Source organism: Engystomops pustulosus, chromosome 2, assembly GCF_040894005.1.
Source record: "Engystomops pustulosus chromosome 2, aEngPut4.maternal, whole genome shotgun sequence".
Lineage (NCBI taxonomy): Eukaryota > Metazoa > Chordata > Amphibia > Anura > Leptodactylidae > Engystomops > Engystomops pustulosus.
The window spans coordinates 263,427,016-263,450,218 of record NC_092412.1 but is presented as its reverse complement, the minus strand read 5'-3'; the positions used below and the strand labels follow the sequence as shown (position 1 = coordinate 263,450,218).

Sequence of the window (23,203 nt, the reverse complement as noted above, 5' to 3'; positions counted from 1 at the left end):
GTACCTGCAGTGTGGGGATGCTGGGTGTGGTAGTCACTATGGCCGCTATTACCTGCAGTGCGGGGATGCTGGGTGTGGTAGTCACTATGGCCGCCAGTACCTGCAGTGTGGGGATGCTGGGTGTGGTAGTCACTATGGCCGCCAGTACCTGCAGTGTGGGGATGCTGGGTGTGGTAGTCACTATGGCCGCCAGTACCTGCAGTGCGGGGATGCTGGGTGTGGTAGTCTAGGGGTGGTCGCCAGTACCTGCAATGTGGGGATGCTGGGTGTGGTAGTCACTATGGCCGCCAGTACCTGCAGTGTGGGGTTGCTGGGTGTGGTAGTCACTATGGCCGCCAGTACCTGCAGTGTGGGGATGCTGGGTGTGGTAGTCACTATGGCCGCTATTACCTGCAGTGCGGGGATGCTGGGTGTGGTAGTCTAGGGGTGGTCGCCAGTACCTGCAGTGTGGGGATGCTGGGTGTGGTAGTCACTAAGTCCGCCAGTACCTGCAGTGTGGGGATGCTGGGTGTGGTAGTCACTATGGCCGCTATTACCTGCAGTGCGGGGATGCTGGGTGTGGTAGTCACTATGACCGCCAGTACCTGCAGTGTGGGGATGCTGGGTGTGGTAGTCACTATGGCCGTCAGTACCTGCAGTGCGGGGATGCTGGGTGTGGTAGTCACTATGGCCGCCAGTACCTGCAGTGCGGGGATGCTGGGTGTGGTAGTCTAGGGGTGGTCGCCAGTACCTGCAGTGTGGGGATGCTGGGTGTGGTAGTCACTATGGCCGCCAGTACCTGCAGTGCGGGGATGCTGGGTGTGGTAGTCACTATGGCCGCCAGTACCTACAGTGTGGGGATGCTGGGTGTGGTAGTCACTATGGCCGCCAGTACCTGCAGTGCGGGGATGCTGGGTGTGGTAGTCACTATGACCGCCAGTACCTGCAGTGTGGGGATGCTGGGTGTGGTAGTCACTATGACCGCCAGTACCTGCAGTGTGGGGATGCTGGGTGTGGTAGTCACTATGACCGCCAGTACCTGCAGTGCGGGGATGCTGGGTGTAGTAGTCACTATGGCCGCCAGTACCTGCAGTGCGGGGATGCTGGGTGTGGTAGTCACTATGGCCGCCAGTACCTGCAGTGTGGGGATGCTGGGTGTGGTAGTCACTATGGCCGCCAGTACCTGCAGTGTGGGGATGCTGGGTGTGGTAGTCACTATGGCTGCCATTACCTGTAGTGCGGGGATGCTGGGTGTGGTAGTCACTATGGCCGCCAGTACCTGCAGTGTGGGGATGCTGGGTGTGGTAGTCACTATGGCCGCCAGTACCTGCAGTGTGGGGATGCTGGGTGTGGTAGTCACTATGACCGCCAGTACCTGTAGTGCGGGGATGCTGGGTGTGGTAGTCTAGGGGTGGTCGCCATTACCTGCAGAGTGGGGATGCTGGGTGTGGTAGTCACTATGGCCGCCAGTACCTGCAGTGCGCGGATGCTGGGTGTGGTAGTCTAGGGGTGGTCGCCATTACCTGCAGAGTGGGGATGCTGGGTGTGGTAGTCACTATGGCCGCCAGTACCTGCAGTGCGCGGATGCTGGGTGTGGTAGTCACTATGGCCGCCAGTACCTGCAGTGCGGGGATGCTGGGTGTGGTAGTCACTATGGCCGCCAGTACCTGCAGTGCGGGGATGCTGGGTGTGGTAGTCACTATGGCCGCCAGTACCTGCAGTGCGCGGATGCTGGGTGTGGTAGTCTAGGGGTGGTCGCCATTACCTGCAGAGTGGGGATGCTGGGTGTGGTAGTCACTATGCCTGCCAGTACCTGCAGTGCGGGGATGCTGGGTGTGGTAGTCACTATGGCCGCCAGTACCTGCAGAGTGGGGATGCTGGGTGTGGTAGTCACTATGCCTGCCAGTACCTGCAGTGCGGGGATGCTGGGTGTGGTAGTCACTATGGCCGCCAGTACCTGCAGTGTGGGGATGCTGGGTGTGGTAGTCACTATGGCCGCCAGTACCTGCAGTGTGGGGATGCTGGGTGTGGTAGTCACTATGGCCGCCAGTACCTGCAGTGCGCGGATGCTGGGTGTGGTAGTCACTATGGCCGCCAGTACCTGCAGTGTGGGGATGCTGGGTGTGGTAGTCACTATAGCCGCCAGTACCTGCAGTGCGCGGATGCTGGGTGTGGTAGTCACTATGGCCGCCAGTACCTGCAGTGCGGGGATGCTGGGTGTGGTAGTCACTATGCCTGCCAGTACCTGCAGTGCGGGGATGCTGGGTGTGGTAGTCACTATGGCCGCCAGTACCTGCAGTGCGGGGATGCTGGGTGTGGTAGTCACTATGGCCGCCAGTACCTGCAGTGCGGGGATGCTGGGTGTGGTAGTCACTATGGCCGCCAGTACCTGCAGTGTGGGGATGCTGGGTGTGGTAGTCACTATGCCTGCCAGTACCTGCAGTGCGGGGATGCTGGGTGTGGTAGTCACTATGGCCGCCAGTACCTGCAGTGCGGGGATGCTGGGTGTGGTAGTCACTATGGCCGCCAGTACCTGCAGTGTGGGGATGCTGGGTGTGGTAGTCACTATGGCCGCCAGTACCTGCAGTGCGCGGATGCTGGGTGTGGTAGTCTAGGGGTGGTCGCCATACTCTCCTCATACATGAGAGAATCCAGCACAAGTGCATAGCCCCTCCCCTGATGCACTCCAGGTCATGTGACTGCCTTGGCTCCATGGCGCCCCCTGTGTACTCTGCCTTGCGCTGCGGCCTAGTAGACTACAGTAGAATTCAGCCAATCAGGAAACAGAAAAATTAGTCCCCGCCTTCTACTTACAATTGATTGGCTAACTCCGGCGTGAGGTGATCCGCACGGCCGCACTGATTGGCTGAACAGACTCTTCTTGCTCCTCGGTGATTAGGAAGGCTGTGGGTCATGTGATTCATCTTCCTTCTTCTGATTGGCCACAAGGCTCCTCCAGTCAGTGAGACCCGCGGCCTGAATGACAGAAGCCTGAGGCCTGGATCAGGTCAGTGTATCCTCCAGTCACAGCCAGAGCTGCATCCATAATACTGATACTTTACAGCCTCTACTCCAGTCACAGCCAGAGCTGCACCCATAATACTGATACTCCACAGCCAGAGCTGCACCCATAATACTGCTACTCTACAGCCTCTTCTCCAGTCACACCCAGAGCTGCTCCAATAATACTGCTACTCTACAGCTTCTACTCCAGTCACAGCCAGAGCTGCACCCATAATACTGATACTGTACAGCCTCAACTCCAGTCACACCCAGAGCTGCACCCATAATACTGCTACTCTACAGCCTCTACTCCAGTCACAGCCAGAGCTGCACCTATAATACTGATACTGTACAGCCTCTACTCCAGTCACAGCCAGAGCTGCACCCATAATACTGATACTGTACAGCCTCTACTCCAGTCACTGCCAGAGCTGCACCTATAATACTGCTACTCTACAGCCTCTACTCCAGTCACAGCCAGAGCTGCACCCACAATACTGCTACTCTACAGCCTCTACTCCAGTCACACCCAGAGCTGCACCAATAATACTGCTACTCTACAGCCTCTACTCCAGTCACAGCCAGAGCTGCACCCATAATACTGATACTCCACAGCCTCTACTCCAGTCACAGCCAGAGCTGCATCCATAATACTGATACTCCACAGCCTCTACTCCAGTCACAGCCAGAGCTGCATCCATAATACTGATACTGTACAGCCTCTACTCCAGTCACAGCCAGAGCTGCACCCATAATACTGATACTCCACAGCCTCTACTCCAGTCACAGCCAGAGCTGCATCCATAATACTGATACTGTACAGCCTCTACTCCAGTCACAGCCAGAGCTGCACCCATAATACTGATACTCCACAGCCTCTACTCCAGTCACAGCCAGAGCTGCATCCATAATACTGATACTGTACAGCCTCTACTCCAGTCACAGCCAGAGCTGCACCCACAATACTGCTACTCTACAGCCTCTACTCCTGTCACAGCCAGAGCTGCACCCATTATACTGCTACTTTACAGCCTCTACTCCAGTCACACCAAGAGCTGTATCCATATTACTGCTACTCTACAGCCTCTACTCCAGTCACACCCAGAGCTGCACCTATAACACTGCTACTCCACCGGCTATACTCCAGTCACACCCAGAGCTGCATCCGTTATACTGCTACTCCACCACCTATACTCCAGTCACAGCCAGAGCTGCATCCATTATACTGCTACTCCACCACCTATACTTCAGTTACACCCGGAGCTGGATCTTTTATACTGCTACTCTAAACCCTCTATTCCAGTCACCGCCAGGGATGCACCCATAATACTGCTACTCTACAGCCTGTACTCCAGTCACACCCAGAGCTGCACCAATAATACTACTACTTCACCACCTCTACTCCTGTCATACCCAGAACTGCACCCATAATACTGCTAAGGTTACATGCACGCTGCTGCAGCATCTACACAGTGTTATATGTAGAGGAGGCTGCTGGGTGCAGTGATTGTGATGTGTGGGGGTATAACACTATGTAGATGCTGCAGCAGCGTGCATGTAACCTTATATGTAGAGGAGGCTGCTGGGAGCAGTGATTGTGATGTGTGGGGGTATAACACTATGTAGATGCTGCAGCAGCGTGCATGTAACCTTATATGTAGAGGAGGCTGCTGGGTGCAGTGATTGTGATGTGGAGGGTATAACACTATGTAGATGCTGCAGCAGCGTGCATGTAACCTTATATGTAGAGGAGGCTGCTGGGAGCAGTGATTGGGATGTGTGGGGGCATAACACTATGTAGATGCTGCAGCAGCGTGCATGTAACCTTATATGTAGAGGAGGCTGCTGGGAGCAGTGATTGTGATGTGGAGGATATAACACTATGTAGATGCTGCAGCAGCGTGCATGTGACCTTATATGTAGAGGAGGCTGCTGGGAGCAGTGATTGTGATGTGGAGGATATAACAATATGTAGATGCTGCAGCAGCGTGCATGTAACCTTATATGTAGAGGAGGCTGCTGGGTGCAGTGATTGTGATGTGTGGGGGTATAACACTATGTAGATGCTGCAGCAGCGTGCATGTGACCTTATATGTAGAGGAGGCTGCTGGGAGCAGTGATTGTGATGTGGAGGGTATAACACTATGTAGATGCTGCAGCAGCGTGCATGTGACCTTATATGTAGAGGAGGCTGCTGGGAGCAGTGATTGTGATGTGGAGGATATAACAATATGTAGATGCTGCAGCAGCGTGCATGTAACCTTATATGTAGAGGAGGCTGCTGGGAGCAGTGATTGTGATGTGGAGGGTATAACACTATGTAGATGCTGCAGCAGCGTGCATGTAACCTTATATGTAGAGGAGGCTGCTGGGAGCATTGATTGTGATGTGTGGGGGTATAACAGTATGTAGATGCAGCAGCAGCGTGCATGTAACCTTATATGTAGAGGAGGCTCTGGGTACAGTGATTATGATGTGTGGGGGTATAACACTATGTAGATGCGGCAGCAGCGTGCATGTAACCTTGTATGTAGATGAGGCTGCTGGGTACAGTGATTGTGATGTGTGGGGGTATAACACTATGCAGATGCTGCAGCAGCGTGCATGTAACCTTATATGTAGAGGAGGCTGCTGGGTACAGTGATTGTGATGTGTGGGGGTATAACACTATGTAGATGCGGCAGCAGCGTGCATGTAACCTTATAAGTAGAGGAGGCTGCTGGGTGCAGTGATTGTGATGTGTGGGAGTATAACACTATGTAGATGCTGCAGCAGCGTGCATGTAACCTTATATGCAGAGGAGGCTGCTGGGTGCAGTGATTGTGATGTGTGGGGGTATAACACTATGTAGATGCTGCAGCAGCGTGCATGTAACCTTATATGCAGAGGAGGCTGCTGGGTGCAGTGATTGTGATGTGGAGGGTATAACACTATGTAGATGCGGCAGCAGCGTGCATGTAACCTTGTATGTAGAGGAGGCTGCTGGGAGCAGTGATTGTGATGTGGAGGGTATAACACTATGTAGATGCTGCAGCAGCGTGCATGTAACCTTATATGTAGAGGAGGCTGCTGGGAGCAGTGATTGTGATGTGTGGGGGATAAAATACGATGTAAATGCTGCAGCAGCGTGCATGTAACCTTATATGTAGAGGAGGCTGCTGGGAGCAGTGATTGTGATGTGGAGGGTATAACACTATGTAGATGCTGCAGCAGCGTGCATGTAACCTTATATGTAGAGGAGGCTGCTGGGAGCAGTGATTGTGATGTGTGGGGGATAAAATACGATGTAAATGCTGCAGCAGCGTGCATGTAACCTTATATGTAGAGGAGGCTGCTGGGAGCAGTGATTGTGATGTGGAGGGTATAACACTATGTAGATGCTGCAGCAGCGTGCATGTGACCTTATATGTAGAGGAGGCTGCTGGGAGCAGTGATTGTGATGTGGAGGGTATAACACTATTTAGATGCTGCAGCAGCGTGCATGTAACCTTATATGTAGAGGAGGCTGCTGGGTACAGTGATTGTGATGTGTGGGGGTATAACACTATGTAGATGCTGCAGCAGCGTGCATGTAACCTTATATGTAGAGGAGGCTGCTGGGTGCAGTGATTGTGATGTGTCGGGATATAACACTATGTAGATGCTGCAGCAGCGTGCATGTAACCTTATATGTAGAGGAGGCTGCTGGGAGCAGTGATTGTGATGTGGAGGGTATAACACTATGTAGATGCTGCAGCAGCGTGCATGTAACCTTATATGTAGAGGAGGCTGCTGGGAGCAGTGATTGTGATGTGGAGGGTATAATACTATGTAGATGCTGCAGCAGCGTGCATGTAACCTTATATGTAGAGGAGGCTGCTGGGAACAGTGATTGTGATGTGTGGGGGTATAACACTATGTAGATGCTGCAGCAGCGTGCATGTAACCTTATATGTAGAGAAGGCTGCTGGGTGCAGTATTTGTGATGTGTGGGGGTATAACACTATGCAGATGCTGCAGCAGCGTGCATGTAACCTTATATGTAGAGGAGGCTGCTGGGTACAGTGATTGTGATGTGTGGGGGTATAACACTATGTAGATGCGGCAGCAGCGTGCATGTAACCTTATATGTAGAGGAGGCTGCTGGGTACAGTGATTGTGATGTGTGGGGGTATAACACTATGTAGATGCTGCAGCAGCGTGCATGTAACCTTATATGCAGAGGAGGCTGCTGGGTGCAGTGATTGTGATGTGTGGGGGTATAACACTATGCAGATGCTGCAGCAGCGTGCATGTAACCTTATATGTAGAGGAGGCTGCTGGGTACAGTGATTGTGATGTGTGGGGGTACAACACTATGTAGATGCTGCAGCAGCGTGCATGTAACCTTATATATAGAGGAGGCTGCTGGGAGCAGTGATTGTGATGTGTGGGGGTATAACACTATGTAGATGCTGCAGCAGCGTGCATGTAACCTTATATGTAGAGGAGGCTGCTGGGAGCAGTGATTGTGATGTGTGGGGGTACAACACTATGTAGATGCTGCAGCAGCGTGCATGTAACCTTATAAGTAGAGGAGGCTGCTGGGAGCAGTGATTGTGATGTGTGGGGGATAAAATACGATGTAAATGCTGCAGCAGCGTGCATGTAACCTTTTATGTAGAGGAGGCTGCTGGGAGCAGTGATTGTGATGTGGAGGGTATAACACTATGTAGATGCTGCAGCAGCGTGCATGTAACCTTATATGTAGAGGAGGCTGCTGGGAGCAGTGATTGTGATGTGTGGGGGATAAAATACGATGTAAATGCTGCAGCAGCGTGCATGTAACCTTTTATGTAGAGGAGGCTGCTGGGAGCAGTGATTGTGATGTGGAGGGTATAACACTATGTAGATGCTGCAGCAGCGTGCATGTGACCTTATATGTAGAGGAGGCTGCTGGGAGCAGTGATTGTGATGTGGAGGGTATAACACTATGTAGATGCTGCAGCAGTGTGCATGTAACCTTATATGTAGAGGTGGCTGATGGGTACAGTGATTGTGATGTGTGGGGGTATAACACTATGTAGATGCTGCAGCAGCGTGCATGTAACGTTATATGTAGAGAAGGCTGCTGGGTACAGTGATTGTGATGTGTGGGGATATAACACTATGCAGATGCTGCAGCAGCGTGCATGTAACCTTATATGTAGAGGAGGCTGCTGGGTGCAGTGATTGTGATGTGTGGAAGTATAACACTATGTAGATGCTGCAGCAGCGTGCATGTAACCTTATATGCAGCGGAGCCTGCTGGGTGCAGTGATTGTGATGTGTGGGGGTATAACACTATGTAGATGCTGCAGCAGCGTGCATGTAACCTTATATGTAGAGGAGGCTGCTGGGTGCAGTGATTGTGATGTGTGGGGGTATAACACTATGTAGATGCTGCAGCAGCGTGCAGGTAACCTTATATGTAGAGGAGGCTGCTGGGTGCAGTGATTGTGATGTGTGGGGGTATAACACTATGTAGATTCTGCAGCAGCGTGCATGTAACCTTATATGTAGAGGAGGCTGTGGGTACAGTGATTGTGATGTGTGGGGGTATCACACTATGTAGATGCGGCAGCAGCGTGCATGTAACCTTGTATGTAGAGGAGGCTGCTGGGTACAGTGATTGTGATGTGTGGGGGTATAACACTATGTAGATGCTGCAGCAGCGTGCATGTAACCTTATATGCAGAGGAGGCTGCTGGGTGCAGTGATTGTGATGTGTGGGGGTATAACACTATGTAGATGCTGCAGCAGCGTGCATGTAACCTTATATGCAGAGGAGGCTGCTGGGTGCAGTGATTGTGATGTGTGGGGGTATCACACTATGTAGATGCTGCAGCAGCGTGCATGTAACCTTATATGTAGAGGAGGCTGCTGGGAGCAGTGATTGTGATGTGTGGGGGTATAACACTATGTAGATTCTGCAGCAGCGTGCATGTGACCTTATATGTAGAGGAGGCTGCTGGGAGCAGTGATTGTGATGTGGAGGGTATAACACTATGTAGATGCTGCAGCAGCGTGCATGTAACCTTATATGTAGAGGAGGCTGCTGGGAACAGTGATTGTGATGTGTGGGGGTATAACACTATGTAGATGCTGCAGCAGCGTGCATGTAACCTTATATGTAGAGAAGGCTGCTGGGTATAGTGATTGTGATGTGTGGGGGTATAACACTATGTAGATGCTGCAGCAGCGTGCATGTAACCTTATATGCAGAGGAGGCTGCTGGGTGCAGTGATTGTGATGTGTGGGGGTATAACACTATGTAGATGCTGCAGCAGCGTGCATGTAACCTTATATGTAGAGGAGGCTCTGGGTACAGTGATTGTGATGTGTGGGGGTATAACACTATGTAGATGCTGCAGCAGCGTGCATGTAACCTTATATGCAGAGGAGGCTGCTGGGTACAGTGATTGTGATGTGTGGGGGTATAATACTATGTAGATGCTGCAGCAGCGTGCATGTAACCTTGTATGTAGAGGAGGCTGCTGGGAGCAGTGATTGTGATGTGGAGGGTATAACACTATGTAGATGCTGCAGCAGCGTGCATGTAACCTTATATGTAGAGGAGGCTGCTGGGAACAGTGATTGTGATGTGTGGGGGATAAAATACGATGTAAATGCTGCAGCAGCGTGCATGTAACCTTATATGTACAGGATGCTGCTGGGAGCAGTGGTTGTGATGTGGAGGGTATAACACTATGTAGATGCTGCAGCAGCGTGCATGTAACCTTATATGTAGAGGAGGCTGCTGGGTACAGTGATTGTGATGTGTGGGGGTATAACACTATGTAGATGCTGCAGCAGCGTGCATGTAACCTTATATGTAGAGGAGGCTGCTGGGAGCAGTGATTGTGATGTGGAGGGTATAACACTATGTAGATGCTGCAGCAGCGTGCATGTAACCTTATATGTAGAGGAGGCTGCTGGGTGCAGTGATTGTGATGTGAGGGGTATAACACTATGTAGATGCTGCAGCAGCGTGCATGTAACCTTATATGTAGAGGAGGCTGCTGGGTGCAGTGATTGTGATGTGTTGGGGATATAATAATATGTAGATGCTGCAGCAGCGTGCATGTAACCTTATATGTAGAGGAGGCTGCTGGGAGCAGTGATTGTGATGTGTTGGGGATATAATACTATGTAGATGCTGCAGCAGCGTGCATGTAACCTTATATGTAGAGGAGGCTGCTGGGTACATTGATTGTGATGTGTGGGGGTATAACACTATGTAGATGATGCAGCAGCGTGCATGTAACCTTATATGTAGAGAAGGCTGATGGGTACAGTGATTGTGATGTGTGGGGGCATAACACTATGCAGATGCTGCAGCAGCGTGCGTGTAACCTTATATGTAGAGGAGGCTGCTGGGTGCAGTGATTGTGATGTGTGGGGGTATAACACTATGTAGATGCTGCAGCAGCGTGCATGTAACCTTATATGTAGAGTAGGCTGCTGGGAGCAGTGATTGTGATGTGGAGGGTATAACACTATGTAGATGCTGCAGCAGCGTGCATGTAACCTTATATGTAGAGGAGGCTGCTGGGAGCAGTGATTGTGATGTGGAGGGTATAATACTATGTAGATGCTGCAGCAGCGTGCATGTAACCTTATATGTAGAGGAGGCTGCTGGGTGCAGTGATTGTGATGTGTGGGGGTATAACACTATGTAGATGCTGCAGCAGCGTGCATGTGACCTTATATGTAGAGGAGGCTGCTGGGAGCAGTGATTGTGATGTGTGGGGGTATAACACTATGTAGATGCTGCAGCAGCGTGCGTGTAACCTTATATGTAGAGGAGGCTGCTGGGTGCAGTGATTGTGATGTGTGGGGGTATAACACTATGTAGATGCTGCAGCAGCGTGCATGTAACCTTATATGTAGAGGAGGCTGCTGGGAGCAGTGATTGTGATGTGTGGGGGATAAAATACGATGTAAATGCTGCAGCAGCGTGCATGTAACCTTATATGTACAGGATGCTGCTGGGAGCAGTGATTGTGATGTGTTCGGGTATAACACTATGTAGATGCTGCAGCAGCGTGCATGTAACCTTATATGTAGAGGAGGCTGCTGGGAGCAGTGATTGTGATGTGTGGGGGTATAACACTATGTAGATGCTGTAGCAGCGTGCATGTAACCTTATATGTAGAGAAGGCTGCTGGGTGCAGTGATTGTGATGTGTGGGGGTATAACACTATGTAGATGCTGCAGCAGCGTGCATGTAACCTTATGTGTAGAGGAGGCTGCTGGGAGCAGTGATTGTGATGTGGAGGGTATAACACTATGTAGATGCTGCAGCAGCGTGCATGTAACCTTATATGTAGAGGAGGCTGCTGGGAGCAGTGATTGTGATGTGTGGGAGTATAACACTATGTAGATGCTGCAGCAGCGTGCATGTAACCTTATATGTAGAGGAGGCTGCTGGGAGCAGTGATTTTGATGTGGAGGGTATAACACTATGTAGATGCTGCAGCAGCGTGCATGTAACCTTATAGGTAGAGGAGGCTGCTGGGTGCAGTGATTGTGATGTGGAGGGTATAATACTATGTAGATGCTGCAGCAGCGTGCATGTACCCTTATATGTAGAGGAGGCTGCTGGGAGCAGTGATTGTGATGTGAAGGGTATAACACTATGTAGATGCTGCAGCAGCGTGCATGTAACCTTATATGTAGAGGAGGCTGCTGGGAGCAGTGATTGTGATGTGTGGGAGTATAACACTATGTAGATGCTGCAGCAGCGTGCATGTAACCTTATATGTAGAGGAGGCTGCTGGGTACAGTGATTGTGATGTGGAGGGTATAATACTATGTAGATGATGCAGCAGCGTGCATGTAACCTTATATGTAGAGGAGGCTGCTTGGTGCAGTGATTGTGATGTGTTGGGGATATAATACTATGTAGATGCTGCAGCAGCGTGCATGTAATCTTATATGTAGAGGAGGCTGCTGGGAGCAGAGATTGTGATGTGGAGGGTATAACACTATGTAGATGCTGCAGCAGCGTGCATGTAACCTTATATGTAGAGGAGGCTGCTGGGAGCAGTGATTGTGATGTGGAGGGTATAACACTATGTAGATGCTGCAGCAGCGTGCATGTACCCTTATATGTAGAGGAGGCTGCTGGGAGCAGTGATTGTGATGTGGAGGGTATAACACTATGTAGATGCTGCAGCAGCGTGCATGTAACCTTATATGTAGAGGAGGCTGCTGGGTGCAGTGATTGTGATGTGTGGGGGTATAACACTATGTAGATGCTGCAGCAGCGTGCATGTAACCTTATAGGTAGAGGAGGCTGCTGGGTGCAGTGATTGTGATGTGGAGGGTATAACACTATGTAGATGCTGCAGCAGCGTGCATGTACCCTTATATGTAGAGGAGGCTGCTAGGTACAGTGATTGTGATGTGTGGGGGTATAACACTATGTAGATGCTGCAGCAGCGTGCATGTAACCTTATATGTAGAGGAGGCTGCTGGGTGCAGTGATTGTGATGTGTGGGGGTATAACACTATATAGATGCTGCAGCAGCGTGCATGTAACCTTATATGTAGAGGAGGCTGCTGGGTGCAGTGATTGTGATGTGTGGGGGTATAACACTATGTAGATGCTGCAGCAGCGTGCATGTAACCTTATATGTAGAGGAGGCTGCTGGGTGCAGTGATTGTGATGTGGAGGGTATAACACTATGTAGATGCTGCAGCAGCGTGCATGTAACCTTATATGTAGAGGAGGCTGCTGGGAGCAGTGATTGTGATGTGTGGGGGTATAACACTATATAGATGCTGCAGCAGCGTGCATGTAACCAACACATCACAATCACTGCACCCAGCAGCATCTCACTTTGTTTTTAATAAACATTTTCTGCCTTAATTGTTGAATCTGCGTAACATAAAATGTTTTCCTCTGCGTCAGTAAAGCCTTACTGAGCAGAGAAGAGTCACATTTACGCGAGATTAGTCAAGTTTAGAGGCTGCAGGAGGAGAATCACTTCAGACGTCCCTATATTTGGCTCTGTAGCACCTAGCAATCTGCTGCTGGTGTCTTTTTAAAGATAAGAATCTTGTCTTTATACTTGCACCAGGCAGTAAGAAACATTGTTGCAAATGTGAACCTTTGTTGTGTCTACTCCAGGTGTTTTTCCTCTGTCTGTATCTCCAGTTTTGTGGCGGGGACACGTAGAAGACCTGTGATGGGGGCGCAATCTGTAGGAAAATAGTGAGCGTCGCTTTGCTCCAGTTTGGGCCTTGATAAGTTTGTTGAGGGTTGTAGTACCTTCCTGTTGGGGGTCTGTGATGTGACAATGTTTCTCCTTCCAGGTCAGTCCTATGACACTCTGGGTGGGGTGCACTGCTCCCCCGCTATAATCCCTGGATGTTCTGGGCTGTTGGTTCTGGAGCAGAGTCCGGGCCACGTGTGGGAGATCCTGTTCTATCCTTTCATTTTGGGGCCTCTGTGAGCGCCTGTCCCCTAGAAGGGCCTTTTCCATTTCCGCAGAATGTAAATAAATGCGGAGATGGAGCCTCTGTGTAACGATGATGTCTGATGTCAGAGAACTGATCCGATCATCCTCCGGACCAGGACTCTTTGCCTGCTGTAGTCTTAGCACTTATTGAGCTTGTGTGTTATTGTGTCATCTGTATTCTGGTATCTGTGACCCGTTTGCTTCTATTCCTGACTATCCTTTTGCCTTGTGATTTTGTACCTCATTATCCTTTTGGTTCTGACCCATATTTGGAGACCATCCCTCACTGTTTCTATTGTCTTGTCTTTGTCTCTGAACTTTTGTGCAGGAAGGGAGCAACTCCTGCCGCGGCAAGTAGGCAGGGACAGCAAGCTGCTCCCAGACCATGCATAACCCTCCATAGGAGGAGATCACTACATACAGATTATACACCACCACTAGGGGGAGCTCACTACATACAGATTATACACCACCACTAGGGGGAGCTCACTACATACACATTATACACCACCACTAGGGGGAGATCACTACATACAGACTATACACCACCACTAGGGGGAGATCACTACATACAGATTATACACCACCACTAGGGGGAGATCACTACATACACATTATACACCACCACTAGGGGGAGATCACTACATACACATTATACACCACCACTAGTAGGAGATCACTACATACACATTATACACCACCACTAGGAGGAGATCACTACATACAGTTTATACACCACCCCTAGGGGGAGATCACTACATACAGATTATACACCACCACTAGGGGGAGCTCACTACATACAGATTATACACCACCATTAGGGGGAGATCACTACATACAGATTATACACCACCACTAGGGGGAGATCACTACATACAGATTATACACCACCACTAGGGGGAGATCACTACATACAGATTATACATCACCACTAGGAGGAGATCACTACATACACATTATACACCATCACTAGGAGGAGATCACTACATACACATTATACACCAACACTAGGGGGAGCTCACTACATACACATTATACACCACCACTAGGGGGAGATCACTACATACAGATTATACACCACCACTAGGAGGAGATCACTACATACAGATTATACACCACCACTAGGGGGAGATCACTACATACACATTATACACCACCACTAGGAGGAGATCACTACATATAGATTATACACCACCACTAGGGGGAGATCACTACATACACATTATACACCACCACTAGGGGGAGATCACTACATACAGATTATACACCACCACTAGGAGGGAGATCACTACATACACATTATACACCACCACTAGGAGGAGATCACTACATACACATTATACACCACCACTAGGAGGAGATCACTACATACAGATTATACACCACCACTAGGAGGAGATCACTATATACACATTATACACCGCCACTAGGAGGAGATGACTACATACACATTATACACCACCACTAGGGGGAGATCACTACATACACATTATACACCACCACTAGGGGGAGATCACTACATACACATTATACACCACCACTAGGGGGAGCTCACTACATACAGATTATACACCACCACTAGGAGGAGATCACTACATACATATTATACACCACCACTAGGGGGAGATCACTACATACATATTATACACCACCACTAGGAGGAGATCACTACATACACATTATACACCACCACTAGGGGGAGATCACTACATACACATTATACACCACCACTAGGAGGAGATCACTACATACAGATTATACACCACCACTAGGGGGAGCTCACTACATACAGATTATACACCACCACTAGGGGGAGATCACTACATACAGATTATACACCACCACTAGGGGGAGCTCACTACATACAGATTATACACCACCACTAGGAGGAGATCACTACATACATATTATACACCACCACTAGGGGGAGATCACTACATACATATTATACACCACCACTAGGAGGAGATCACTACATACACATTATACACCACCACTAGGGGGAGATCACTACATACACATTATACACCACCACTAGGGGGAGATCACTACATACACATTATACACCACCACTAGGGGGAGATCACTACATACACATTATACACCACCACTAGGAGGAGATCACTACATACACATTATACACCACCACTAGGGGGAGATCACTACATACACATTATACACCACCACTAGGGGGAGATCACTACATACAGATTATACACCACCACTAGGAGGAGATCACTACATACACATTATACACCACCACTAGGGGGAGATCACTACATACACATTATACACCACCACTAGGAGGAGATCACTACATACACATTATACACCACCACTAGGAGGAGATCACTACATACACATTATACACCACCACTAGGAGGAGATCACTACATACACATTATACACCACCACTAGGAGGAGATCACTACATACACATTATACACCACCACTAGGAGGAGATCACTACATACATATTATACACCACCACTAGGGGGAGATCACTACATACATATTATACACCACCACTAGGGGGAGATCACTACATACACATTATACACCACCACTAGGAGGAGATCACTACATACAGATTATACACCACCACTAGGGGGAGCTCACTACATACAGATTATACACCACCACTAGGGGGAGATCACTACATACACATTATGCACCACCACTAGGGGGAGGTCACTACATGCACATGATACACCACCACTAGGAGGAGATCACTACATACACATGATACACCACCACTAGGAGGAGTTCACTACATACACATTATACACCACCACTAGGAGGAGATCACTACATACAGATTATACACCACCACTAGGGGGAGCTCACTACATACAGATTATACACCACCACTAGGGGGAGCTCACTACATACACATTATACACCACCACTAGGGGGAGCTCACTACATACACATTATACACCACCACTAGGGGGAGATCACTACATACACATTATACACCACCACTAGGAGGAGATCACTACATACACATTATACACCACCACTAGGGGGAGCTCACTACATACAGATTATACACCACCACTAGGGGGAGATCACTACATAAAGATTATACACCACCACTAGGGGGAGGTCACTACATACAGATTATACACTACCACTAGGGGGAGGTCACTACATACAGATTATACACCACCACTAGGAGGAGATCACTACATACAGATTATACACCACCACTAGGAGGAGATCACTACATACACATTATACACCACCACTAGGGGGAGATCACTACATACACATTATACACCACCACTAGGGGGAGATCACTACATACACATTATACACCACCACTAGGAGGAGATCACTACATACACATTATACACCACCACTAGGGGGAGCTCACTACATACAGATTATACACCACCACTAGGGGGAGATCACTACATACACATTATACACCACCACTAGGAGGAGATCACTACATACACATTATACACCACCACTAGGGGGAGCTCACTACATACAGATTATACACCACCACTAGGGGGAGATCACTACATACAGAGTTTACACCACCACTAGGGGGAGATCACTACATACAGATTATACACTACCACTAGGGGGAGGTCACTACATACAGATTATACACCACCACTAGGAGGAGATCACTACATACACATTATACACCACCACTAGGGGGAGATCACTACATACAGATTATACACCACCACTAGGAGGAGATCACTACATACACATTATACACCACCACTAGGGGGAGATCACTACATACAGAATATAGACCACCACTAGGAGGAGATCACTACATACACATTATACACCACCACTAGGAGGAGATCACTACATACATATTATACACCACCACTAGGGGGAGCTCACTACATACACATTATACACCACCACTAGGAGGAGATCACTACATACACATTATACACCACCACTAGGAGGAGATCACTACAACACATTATACACCACCACTAGGGGGAGATCACTACATACATATTATACACCACCACTAGGGGGAGATCACTACATACACATTATACACCACCACTAGGAGGAGATCACTACATACAGATTATACACCACCACTAGGGGGAGATCACTACATACAGATTATACACCACCACTAGGGGGAGATCACTACATACAGATTATACACCACCACTAGGGGGAGATCACTACATACACATTATACACCACCACTAGGAGGAGATCACTACATACACATTATACACCACCACTAGGAGGAGATCACTACATACACATTATACACCACCACTAGGGGGAGCTCACTACATACAGATTATACACCACCACTAGGGGGAGATCACTACATACAGATTATACACCACCACTAGGGGGAGCTCACTACATACAGATTATACACCATCACTAGGGGGAGCTCACTACATGCAGATTATACACCACCACTAGGGGGAGATCACTACATACACATTATACACCACCACTAGGGGGAGATCACTACATACAGATTATACATCACCACTAGGAGGAGATCACTACATACAGATTATACACCACCACTAGGGGGAGATCACTACATACAGATTATACACCACCACTACGGGGAGATCACTACATACAGATTATACACCACCACTAGGGGGAGATCACTACATACACATTATACACCACCACTAGGGGGGATCACTACATACAGATTATACACCACCACTAGGAGGAGATCACTACATACAGATTATACACCACCACTAGGGGGAGCTCACTACATACAGATTATACACCACCACTAGGGGGAGATCACTACATACAGATTATACACCACCACTAGGGGGAGCTCACTACATACAGATTATACACCACCACTAGGAGGAGATCACTACATACATATTATACACCACCACTAGGGGGAGATCACTACATACATATTATACACCACCACTAGGAGGAGATCACTACATACACATTATACACCACCACTAGGGGGAGCTCACTACATACACATTATACACCACCACTAGGGGAGATCACTACATACACATTATACACCACCACTAGGAGGAGATCACTACATACACATTATACACCACCACTAGGGGGAGATCACTACATACACATTATACACCACCACTAGGGGGAGATCACTACATACAGATTATACACCACCACTAGGAGGAGATCACTACATACACATTATACACCACCACTAGGAGGAGATCACTACATACACATTATACACCACCACTAGGGGGAGATCACTACATACAGATTATACACCACCACTAGGGGGAGCTCACTGCATACAGATTATACACCACCACTAGGAGGAGATCACTACATACAAATTATACACCGCCACTAGGGGGAGATCACTACATACAGATTATACACCACCCCTAGGGGGAGCTCACTACATACAGATTATACACCACCACTAGGAGGAGATCACTACATACAGATTATACACCACCACTAGGAGGAGATCACTACATACACATTATACACCACCACTAGGGGGAGATCACTACATACAGATTATACACCACCACTAGGGGGAAATCACTACATGCAGATTATACACCACCACTAGGAGGAGATCACTACATACAGATTATACACCACCACTAGGGGGAGATCACTACGTACACATTATACACCACCACTAGGAGGAGATCACTACATACAGATTATACACCACCACTAGGAGGAGATCACTACATACACATTATAGACCACCACTAGGGGGAGATCACTACATACACATTATACACCACCACTAGGAGGAGATCACTACATACAGATTATACACCACCACTAGGGGGAGCTCACTACATACAGATTATACGCCACCACTAGGAGGAGATCACTACATACAGATTATACACCACCACTAGGAGGAGATCACTACATACACATTATACACCACCACTAGGGGGAGATCACTACATACACATTATACACCACCACTAGGGGGAGCTCACTACATACACATTATACACCACCACTAGGGGGAGCTCACTACATACACATTATACATCACCACTAGGGGGAGATCACTACATACACATTATACACCACCACTAGGGGGAGCTCACTACATACACATTATACATCACCACTAGGAGGAGATCACTACATACACATTATACACCACCACTAGGAGGAGATCACTACATACAGATTATACACCACCACTAGGAGGAGATCACTACATACACATTATACACCACCACTAGGAGGAGATCACTACATACACATTATACACCACCACTAGGGGGAGATCACTACATACACATTATACACCACCACTAGGAGGAGATCACTACATACAGATTATACACCACCACTAGGGGGAGCTCACTACATACAGATTATACACCACCACTAGGAGGAGATCACTACATACAGATTATACACCACCACTAGGAGGAGATCACTACATACACATTATACACCACCACTAGGGGGAGATCACTACATACACATTATACACCACCACTAGGAGGAGCTCACTACATACAGATTATACACCACCACTAGGAGGAGATCACTACATACAGATTATACACCACCACTAGGAGGAGATCACTACATACACATTATACACCACCACTAGGGGGAGATCACTACATACACATTATACACCACCACTAGGAGGAGATCACTACATACAGGTTATACACCACCACTAGGAGGAGATCACTACATACACGTTATACACCACCACTAGGGGGAGATCACTACATACACATTATACACCACCACTAGGAGGAGATCACTACATACACATTATACACCACCACTAGGGGGAGCTCACTACATACACATTATACACCACCACTAGGGGAGATCACTACATACACATTATACACCACCACTAGGGGGAGATCACTACATACACATTATACACCACCACTAGGGGGAGCTCACTACATACACATTATACACCACCACTAGGAGGAGATCACTACATACACATTATACACCACCACTAGGGGGAGATCACTACATACAGATTATACACCACCACTAGGGGGAGATCACTACATACAGATTATACACCACCACTAGGAGGAGATCACTACATACAGATTTTACACCACCACTAGGGGGAGCTCACTACATACACATTATACATCACCACTAGGGGGAGATCACTACATACACATTATACACCACCACTAGGGGGAGCTCACTACATACACATTATACATCACCACTAGGAGGAGATCACTACATACACATTATACACCACCACTAGGAGGAGATCACTACATACAGATTATACACCACCACTAGGAGGAGATCACTACATACACATTATACACCACCACTAGGGGGAGATCACTACATACACATTATACACCACCACTAGGAGGAGATCACTACATACAGATTATACACCACCACTAGGAGGAGATCACTACATACAGATTATACACCACCACTAGGAGGAGATCACTACATACAGATTATACACCACCACTAGGAGGAGATCACTACATACAGATTATACACCACCACTAGGAGGAGATCACTACATACAGATTATACACCACCACTAGGAGGAGATCACTACATACACATTATACACCACCACTAGGGGGAGATCACTACATACACATTATACACCACCACTAGGAGGAGATCACTACATACACATTATACACCACCACTAGGGGGAGATCACTACATACAGATTATACACCACCACTAGGGGGAGATCACTACATACACATTATACACCACCACTAGGAGGAGATCACTACATACAGATTATACACCACCACTAGGAGGAGATCACTACATACAGATTATACACCACCACTAGGAGGAGATCACTACATACACATTATACACCACCACTAGGAGGAGATCACTACATACACATTATACACCACCACTAGGAGGAGATCACTACATACACATTATACACCACCACTAGGAGGAGATCACTACATACAGATTATACACCACCACCAGGAGGAGATCACTACATACACATTATACACCACCACTAGGGGGAGCTCACTACATACAGATTATACACCACCACTAGGGGGAGCTCACTACATACAGATTATACACCACCACTAGGAGGAGATCACTACATACACATTATACACCACCACTAGGAGGAGATCACTACATACACATTATACACCACCACTAGGGGGAGATCACTACATACAGATTATACACCACCACTAGGGGGAGATCACTACATACAGATTATACACCACCACTAGGGGGAGATCACTACATACAGATTATACACCACCACTAGGGGGAGATCACTACATACACATTATACACCACCACTAGGAGGAGGTCACTACATACAGATTATACACCACCACTAGGGGGAGATCACTACATACAGATTATACACCACCACTAGGAGGAGATCACTACATACAGATTATACACCACCACCAGGAGGAGATCACTACATACACATTATACACCACCACTAGGGGGAGATCACTACATACAGATTATACACCACCACTAGGGGGAGCTCACTACATACAGATTATACACCACCACTAGGAGGAGATCACTACATACACATTATACACCACCACTAGGAGGAGATCACTACATACACATTATACACCACCACTAGGGGGAGATCACTACATACAGATTATACACCACCACTAGGGGGAGATCACTACATACAGATTATACACCACCACTAGGGGGAGATCACTACATACACATTATACACCACCACTAGGAGGAGGTCACTACATACAGATTATACACCACCACTAGGGGGAGATCACTACATACAGATTATACACCACCACTAGGAGGAGATCACTACATACACAATATACACCACCACTAGGAGGAGATCACTACATACACATTATACAGGGAGCTCCCCCTAGTGGTGAGCAGATTTTTACAATAAAGCCGTCTATGTGATGGGCTGCAGAGTATCTTCTAGGTATGTTAGTAATCTATTGACCCCTTTTCTGCTTCTGTTTTTGGGTCTGTTTTCAGGTGCCTGGTGCATTGTGGGTTAGGAGATGGACAATTTGTGGAGCTCTGTGCACATCCGCCCATTAACCCCCTCCGCCCTGCAGTTTTATGGATCAGCTCATGAGGGAAGTTCTGATTTACAGGTCAGGAAATGGCACATAATCAGAAGCAGTGAGGGTCCCGCCATCACCCCTGGGGTCCCGCCATGGCCCCCCGCTCCTCGGCTCTGCCGGCTGCAGTTTATGGGCATGCTGGGAGTGGGGAGGTGTGAATTGTACCAGTGTGCGCTGCGCCCCCGTCTGCTGCTGCATGTTCCATGACTAAGACGTATGACACACGCAACCGCCGCCTCGGGATCGGTGACGCACGCTATAGTGCGAATTAACCCCAGGCTGACCACAGAAGCCACAGCTCAGGAGCCATGAACCGCCCAGGCACAGGGGCTCATTACTACGAGCCTAGTCGGGTGTCTGGGTGCTGTGGGTGCAGCTCAGGGTGGATTGTGGGTGCTCTCTCCCTACATCATCGCTATCATCTGACATGTCCGACATCCGAAAATCCAACTATAAAAGCAATTCTTATCTAAGATGTGATCTCCATGATCCTCTGTGCCGGAGCCACTGACCGCTCCCCCGCAGCAGGTTTGTTACAGTGTGTGATGTATTAACACAGAAGCCCCGATTATCCCCTAATTATCGCCCCGGCTCCTTCTGGGAGTGCGGAGGAACGCGCCGCTCTGAGAGTGAAGACTTCAGATGTTTCCTTAGACCTTGGAAGGAGCC

General features: G+C 48.4%; 1 protein-coding gene and 1 long non-coding RNA gene across 12 annotated transcripts in view; both read left to right on the top strand.

Moving 5' to 3' along the window:
- Nucleotides 1–23,203, top strand: part of STXBP5L (syntaxin binding protein 5L) — a 746,575-nt gene that overhangs the window by 94,028 nt on the left and 629,344 nt on the right. The gene's annotated exons all lie outside the window — the stretch shown is intronic.
- LOC140116842 (uncharacterized) overlaps nucleotides 2,904–23,203 on the top strand; it is a 31,825-nt gene continuing 11,525 nt past the window's right edge. The window contains exon 1 of the long non-coding RNA XR_011852988.1: nucleotides 2,904–2,986. This is a non-coding gene — a long non-coding RNA (uncharacterized lncRNA). The remainder of the gene's footprint in view (nucleotides 2,987–23,203) is intronic.